The sequence below is a fragment of the Muntiacus reevesi genome, chromosome 4, assembly GCF_963930625.1.
Source record: "Muntiacus reevesi chromosome 4, mMunRee1.1, whole genome shotgun sequence".
Classification (NCBI taxonomy): Eukaryota; Metazoa; Chordata; class Mammalia; order Artiodactyla; family Cervidae; genus Muntiacus; species Muntiacus reevesi.
The window spans coordinates 117,328,361-117,335,804 of NC_089252.1; the positions used below are offsets into that span (position 1 = coordinate 117,328,361).

General features: G+C 52.4%; 1 protein-coding gene across 1 annotated transcript in view; it reads right to left on the minus strand.

Annotated features, from left to right (window-relative positions):
• Positions 1–6,692, minus strand: part of KBTBD12 (kelch repeat and BTB domain containing 12) — a 46,965-nt gene extending 40,273 nt beyond the window's left edge. The window contains exon 1 of the mRNA XM_065935451.1: positions 6,633–6,692. The gene's annotated coding sequence lies outside the window, so the exon portion shown is untranslated. The remainder of the gene's footprint in view (positions 1–6,632) is intronic.
• Between the last annotated feature and the right edge of the window lie 752 nt (positions 6,693–7,444).

The following is a 7,444-nucleotide window of genomic DNA, read 5'->3' on the forward strand; positions in this document are numbered from 1 at the left end:
ACAAAACCGCACACTAATAAATTATTAACCACGAACAATACTTCTCTGACTTATGGCAGAGATCTTTCTAGGAGGGCTGGAAAGACCTCCCTGCCAAGGTGAATGAAGAGAGAATAGATGGCCACCTTTTTAGAAAATGATTTTACTTGTGTGCCTGTGGCGCGCTGGGTCTTGGTTGCTGGGCGGCTTTCTCCAGCTGCGGGGTGCAGCTTCCCGGTCCAGGGCCCCCCTGCTCCCTGCTGTGTGGGCCTCAGGGACTGTGGCACTCGGGCTTCGCTGCCCCGAGGCGTGCGGAATCTTCCCAGACCGGGGATCAAACCTGGCCCCCACGTTGGCAGGCAGACTCTCGACCACCGGGCCAGCAGGGAGTCAAGATGGGCACTTTTGTGTGTCCACTTCCTGTTACCAACTTCAGCTGACCCGGAAGTGGAGGCCCGGGGTCACCAGGAGACAGTCTCTCTGCGGAGACGCAACCCCACTGCCCCAGAGGTTACACGCGCCGTCCCCCAAAACGCACCCAGATGCGATCACAGCCAGTCTGCACAATCACAAGCGGCCTTGCAGGCTGGCTGGAAAAACAGTCCACTAAAATTCTGCTCGGAGTTTGCTGTGGAGTAAATACTTCAAAACGGCGCTTGGGAAAGCAAAACACAATCAAGTGTCTGTTGATGTGAGAACTCAGAGCCCTTGAAACTTACAACGAAATCATCCTAAACTTACAGAACCCACAAGAGTCACCCCCTCTCTCTGACCCTCCCTCGGCTCTCCCCTATCTCCCAGGGTAGAGGCGGAGGCGGAATTACTTCTTGCCTGAAAAGGCACAAGTCTAATTAAAAATCTCTCTGAGCTTGTCTCAGCTTCACCTTCCCCAGGGGAACGGAAACAGGATGTTTCAAGGAAGCTAATTAGCCATTTCACTCTAAAGAAGGACATTCCTAGAGTCGGAAGCCCTTGATGGGAAGAGTGGATCTCGTTTCTGTCACCCCATCCAGGTGTAACATGGTTAAAGTTGTACCCAGCAAGAATTAACATCGATGGCAGAAAACTCAGCAGAGGAGCTGAGAAAGAAAGGGAGGTGATGATTTCAACACCGTGAAAGCAGAATCTGTCAGCTGTAAAGGTTATAAGCTTTCTAAATTTCTATAATCTGGTAAAGCATTGGAAATCCCATATGTCTCAATGAGACATGGCATGTTTTCGGTGTTGAATTAAAGTTCACTTCAGGAAACAGGGGTTAAGCATGAAAGGAATGTTTAATGATATAATAGCAACTATAAGACCTAAAAAATGACTGTGCTCAAGGGTGTGGAATCATAGTGACTAGCCAGTCCCAGAATCCGTACACTCGAAATGAGACTACAGCCCTCCTCAGCGGATTTTCTGGCAGTAATGGCTCAGCTGACTTCCCTGACGGCTCGGTGGTAAAGAGCCTCCCTGCCAATGCAGGAGACACAGGTTCGATTCCTGGGTCGCGAAGACACCCTGGAGGAGAAAATGGCAACCCACTCCAGTCTTCTCGCCTGGGAAATCCCACGGACAGAGGAGCTAGCGGGTTACAGCCCATGGGGTCGCAAAGAGTCGGCTATGACTTAGCGATTAAACAGCAATAAGAACAGAACAACAGCTCAGGTGTATTTCAGTAAGAAGTTAAACTTCCTATGTAAGAGTTTTCAGGCTAAAAGTGAACCTTTGCTTTTTTGCTTTGTTGTAGATTTTTACAAAGAGAATCCAATTACGGGTAATTAGGCAGTCATTATCTGTCTGAGCTCTCCTGCAACACATTACAAGTGGTCCGAACCATATTATGCAGGCCTCTTCATACATAAACACATCAGTCAGCTTTACATGACAGCTGTCGCCTCAACTTAAAAACTGTAAAACTGGTCTTACAAGGAAATAAACGTTTGAAGATTTCCATTCCATTTACTGATACATAAGACTCTTTCAAAGGGCACCTACCCCCACAGTGCTAGAAAGCCAAGAGCAAGCTTCCCGGTGGGCTTCCAGGATCTAACACAGTGCAGGCCGTTCAGCCTTGCTGGTTCCTAAAGCGCTTATCTTGATGATGCCTGAGGAAAACGAGGCACTAGGGACCCAAGCGTTATGACTGCAGCCTAGGACTTTGTATCTTTCAGGCAGGAACCAAGCCACCCTTGTTGAACCTTTTAGCTTAGGACTAGTTTCATAAAAACAGAAGTGGCATTCGTTTCAAATATTAAAAACGGAATCCTTGGTCCATGATGGATGGGTTTTCTGTCTTTAAACCTCTATCTTATTTATTTATGCATTTGGCTGTGCCGCTGCGGAACGTGGGCACTGCGATCTTCGGGTGGCGTGTGGACCCTTAGTTGCGGCGTGTGGGATCCAGTTCGTTGCCTGGGGGTAGAACCGGGGCCGCCTGCGCTGGGACTGCTGAATCTTACCACTGGACCACCAGGGAAGTCCCTGGGCCGGTTTTCTTGATAAACACGTCACAGGTGACATCTTACATGCAGCTCTGTACTCACAAGAGCCAGCGTTCTCTCAGCCCCCAGCCTGCCTCCCTCAGGGCAGAGAGGGTGGGACTCCCCCACGGCCCTCGCCCTGAGCCTGCTTCAGGGGCCGGCGGGACCCTGAGACTGGCCCGACTGCAGTGACGCTCAGCCTCTGGTGCAGTGGTTGGGGGGCATCCGTGCAGATCAGGGGTCGGGGGCGTCCGCGTGCTGCACAGATCAGGGGTCGGGGGCGTCCGCGTGCTGCACAGATCGGGGGTCAGCCCTCTGCGCCATGTGCCCACAGCCGGCAGGAGGATGGAGCCAGGACAGGAAAGGAGGCAGCGATTTCAGAGCGGTGGCGCTTGAGACATGCCTCATATCTGTATGCTTCAGTTCAGAGGGAGATCCCACTCCCTCCGATGTCTGAGCAAGCTTGAGTTGGTGGGTGCTGTTGTTAGCACTCAGGAGGCCTCACTAGTACAAGTGGCATATGCGTGAACATGAGATAACATTGCATAAGGAATTGCAAATGCATATTTTACAGTTTCACTCTTGCTATATCCTTACGTTCTCTGTTACTGCACTGTGGAGCAAAAGAACGGTAGAAATTTCCAGTGTTGCTCATTTCTCCTTGATAGAAGGCAGAAATCACTAAGTCAGCTCTTCTGAATTTACCTGTTCACATTCAGCGACCACATCTTCTAAGCAGAGGAACTGAGTCTTGAACCCAGACTCCAGAGCCTGCCCCCCTGGTCAACCCTCTAACGCAAGCACCCGGCTAGAGCCAGAGAGAGAGCCTCAGCTTCGTGGGGTTCCTGTCTGAGCTCAGGGTGGCCACTGCAGGGTAGGGGTAGCTATAGACAGTATGTAACAGATGAGCATCGCTCTGTGCCAAAAAAATGTCTTACAGACACTGAAACTTATATTTTGTACATTTTCACATCATGAAATGTTATTCTTATTTTGGTTTTAAAAAGTCATTTAAGATGAAGAAATTCATTCTGAGCTCGTGGGCTAAACAAAGCAGACCGCGGGACAACAGGCCTGCCCCCGTCAGAAGGAAACCCACCGTCCAGACACTGCCGGGCACCCCGCCTCCAACCCTCTGCTTCAGTCCAGCTGGAGAGTTTTGAGACGGGGAAGGGTCAGACTCCTATTTTTAAAAGATCATCTGGTTGTCTCCCCGAGATTCCCGAAGATAAATCAATTTTCTAAATAAGTGTTTGGATACAGTTTCTCTGCCCCAAACACTGGCTTCAACAACAACAGCAAATAATACTTTTCACAATCGGAAGAAGCATTTATGACTTTTTTAGATGGGCATATATATTTAAGTATCTGTTCCTTTTAACCACCTTTTATACAACTTCTGAAAGCTACTCTAACTGCTATGGATTTACAGACCAAGTGACTTTCCTGGTGGAGACCCTGGAAAACGCTTGGGCGGTTAAATACTTCAATAAGCGTTCCCAGCATTGCTTCTTGTACGTATAAGTTGTGTGGAAGACACTGGTGTTGCAGACGGGGCTTTAAAGTGAGGCGGTCCCGGATCTGGACTCCCCTGGTGACTCAGACGGTGAAGAATGTGCCCGCAGTGTGGGAGACCTGGGTTTGATCCTTGGATTGGGAAGAACCCCTAGAGAAGGGACTGGCAACCCGCTCCAGTATTCTTGCCTGGAGAATCCCATGGACAGAGAAGCCTGGTGGGCCACAATCCATGGGGTCGCAAAGTGTCAGACACGACTGAGCGACTCACACACACACACCACAATCCTGGGTCTGAGCTGAGCCATTTACTTGCTGTCATCCTGGAACGACGGAACCTTTCCGCATGCTGGTTTCTGCATCAGTAAAATGGGGGTGCTGTATATAAATAAAGTGGTCACAGCTGGATCAGTCCTTTGGGTCCAGGTACTCCTGGTGGGGTAGCAGTGTGGCTCAGAGGTGAGGAACATGGGCTTTCTCTTGGGTTCCTGAGACCTGGGCTCTGCGACCTTGCTGTGCCATTTACAACACGAGCAAGTTTCTTAGCCTCTTTCTGATTCCTGACCTGAGATTAGTGTCAAGAATTATATAAGAATAGTTGGGAGAATGAAATAAGGCCATGCATCTCCAATATGTAATTTGCCTGGTGAAGCTGAATACACCTGGGCAAATAATTTTTGAACAATAAAAATGTCTGGGCTCCTAGACAAACTGCTCGTGGCACAGACTCGGCTCACAAGTAAAAGAACTGACAGCAGCTTTTCCTGGGGAGTGGGGGGGGGGGGGCCGGCGCACAGAGGGCTTTCTCCTTTCATCAGCAAAATAAAACTGTACAAATGTTCTCAGTGATATCAATGGGAAGTTATTCTCTGCTCCAATTTACAGAAGACTGAATTGGTGCACTCATGTTAATAGTGCCCATAACAATGGGAAAAAATGAGTAGCAAAGATAAATATGTCACAAGAATAAAGCCTAATTACTCTGCAAATCCAACATGCAGTTTCACCCACGTCCAGAATACTTAGTTTTAAGAAGTGGATTGCTATAAAGTTTAACGGGACATAAAAATGTTAATTTAAACTGCCAGTGTTGTGCTTTTACGATGTATAGTTTTATAATCTTTATATTACCTTTAAAGTTGCTCAGTTCAGTTCAGATCAGTCGCTCAGTCAAGTTCGACTCCTTGCGACCCCATGAATCGCACCACGCCAGGCCTCCCTGTCCATCACCAACTCCCGGAGTCCACACAAACCCATGTCCATCGAGTCAGTGATGCCATTCAGCCGTCTCATCCTCTGTCATCCCCTTCTCCCCCTGCCTTCAGTCTTTCCCAGCATCAGGGTCTTTCCCAATGAGTCAGTTCTTATCAGGTGGCCAAAGTATTGGAGTTTCAGCTTCAGCATCAATCCTTCCAATGAACACCCAGGACTGATCTCCTTTAGGATGGACTGGTTGGATCTCCTTGCAGTCCAAGGAACTCTCAAGAGTCTTCTCCAACACCATAGTTCAAAAGCACTGTTGTTACCACAATTTATTTCTGTGTCCACCCCCCTCCCTTCTCACCAGGGAGCACAGTGACCACGGGACTCCGATCTTAATCCTCTTGTATTCTTTCTTAAAAAACATTATTTACTTATCTGGCTGTGCTGGGTCTTAGCTGCGGCATGTGGGATCTAGTTCCCTGTCCAGAGATCAAACCTGGGCCCCCTACATTGGGAGAGCAAACTCAGAGCTATCAGACCACCTGGGAACTCCCTCCCTTGTGTTTCTAACATCTGTCTGTGACACTGCTTGGCACAGGAGAGTTGCTCAACAAGGTTTGTGCAATTAAATGAATGCTTTGCTTAGCCCTAAATTACAAGTTCATAGCTTTTATGCATGTTATTAACCAGTATCTTGAAGATGTTTTCTTTCTACGTATAAAAGTGGCGCTTGATTCTTTAAGTTGCTATCCCTTTTTCCGAGGCAGATAAATGCTGCAGAATCATTACCTCGATTTCGTTGCTTGCAGCTTGACACATTCTGACATCCAGGTCTCTGGCCCTCAAGACCGGTCCCCAGGCACCGTGTGCTCGGGAATTTGGCCCTGGCCCCTGTTCTTAGGGGCCTGAAGCCAGAGATAGCAAATTGGCAGCTCACAGACCTTTTTTGGTAACTTGTCAACATGCAAAGCTGACATATTCCAGCATCCATTGAAGAAAAAAGAAAAAAAAAAGGAAGACAGGGCAACAGAGGGTTCTTAATTTCCATGGGGAGGACCACCAGCAGGCCTTGGGTAACCCGCCTCTCAGAGGGGACACGCCCCCCCATCCCCCGCCCCTCCTCCCTTCGCGGCCTCTTCGCATTCTCCCCGAGCCTTTAGCTGGCACAGAGCTCCTCAAGAGTCCCCCGGGAGTCGGCGTCGGGGCGGGAGGGAGACGCAGGGCGGTCAGAGTCTTCAATCTGCAGTGGAGACTCCGGACCGTGTCCGGTGCCGGGCGCTGTCCTCGGGTTCCAGGAGGACCCCGGGACGGGCAGGCACCGGCGCCCCGCCCCAGCGCTCACGGGCCGGCGAGGGCGCCCCAGGACCGGGCGGGTCCCAGCGCGGGACTGCGCTCGCGGCGGAGGCGCAGGGGCCGAGGGCCCGGGACGCGCTGTGGTCCCCCGCCCCGAGGAGGGTCGCCGCTACTCACGGGGCTGCCGGCTGAAGGCGCGGCCGCGCTCGCTCCGCTGGGGCCGCCGCGATGGCGCCTGACCGGCCGGCTGAGCCGGGGCGCGTATAAATAGACGGCGGGGAGGGCGCGCGGGCCGGCGGGCAGGGAGCCGAGCTGGCAGCTCCGCGCGGACAGGTGCCCGCCTCCGCGCGCGCCCCGGCGCAGCCCCCGCGCGCCCGCGTGTGTACTCGCGTGCATGTGTGTGCGTACACGCGTGTCGCACGCGCGGGGGCCTCGTGCCCGAGCCTCGTGGTGAGCAGGGAGGGCCCAGCCGTCCTCGCGCAGGCGTCTGTCCTTTGTGGCTGCTCCGGCCTGAAGCGCTGGGAGCCCTGCGGTTCCCCGGGGGCGCGCGGTGCTCACCCCGGAACCACGCTGTGGCCAGGTGCCGACACCTCCGCACAGGCCACGGGTCTGTCCTGTCCGCCTCGGCATGCTGGCCCTGCGGAGAGCACGTGGTCAGCGAGTGGGCACCGATGGGGGTGATGGGGCAGAGCTAGGGAGAGGCAGGAAGCAGGTCTCACCTGGCGTCCTAGCTCCACTCCCTCCGGAGGCGCCCTGACCTCCTGTGAGCAGCTCAGACTCTCGGGGGACATCAGCTGGACATCAGTCGCTCAGTCGTGTCCGACTCTGTGACCCCCTTGACTGCAGCCTGCCGGGCTCCTATGTCTACGGGATTTTTCCAGGCGAGAACACTGGAGTGGGGTCGCCATGCCCTCCTCCAGGGGATCTACCCGACCCAGGGGTCGAACCTGCAGCCTCCTGCATCGCAGGCAGATTCTTTACCTCTGAGC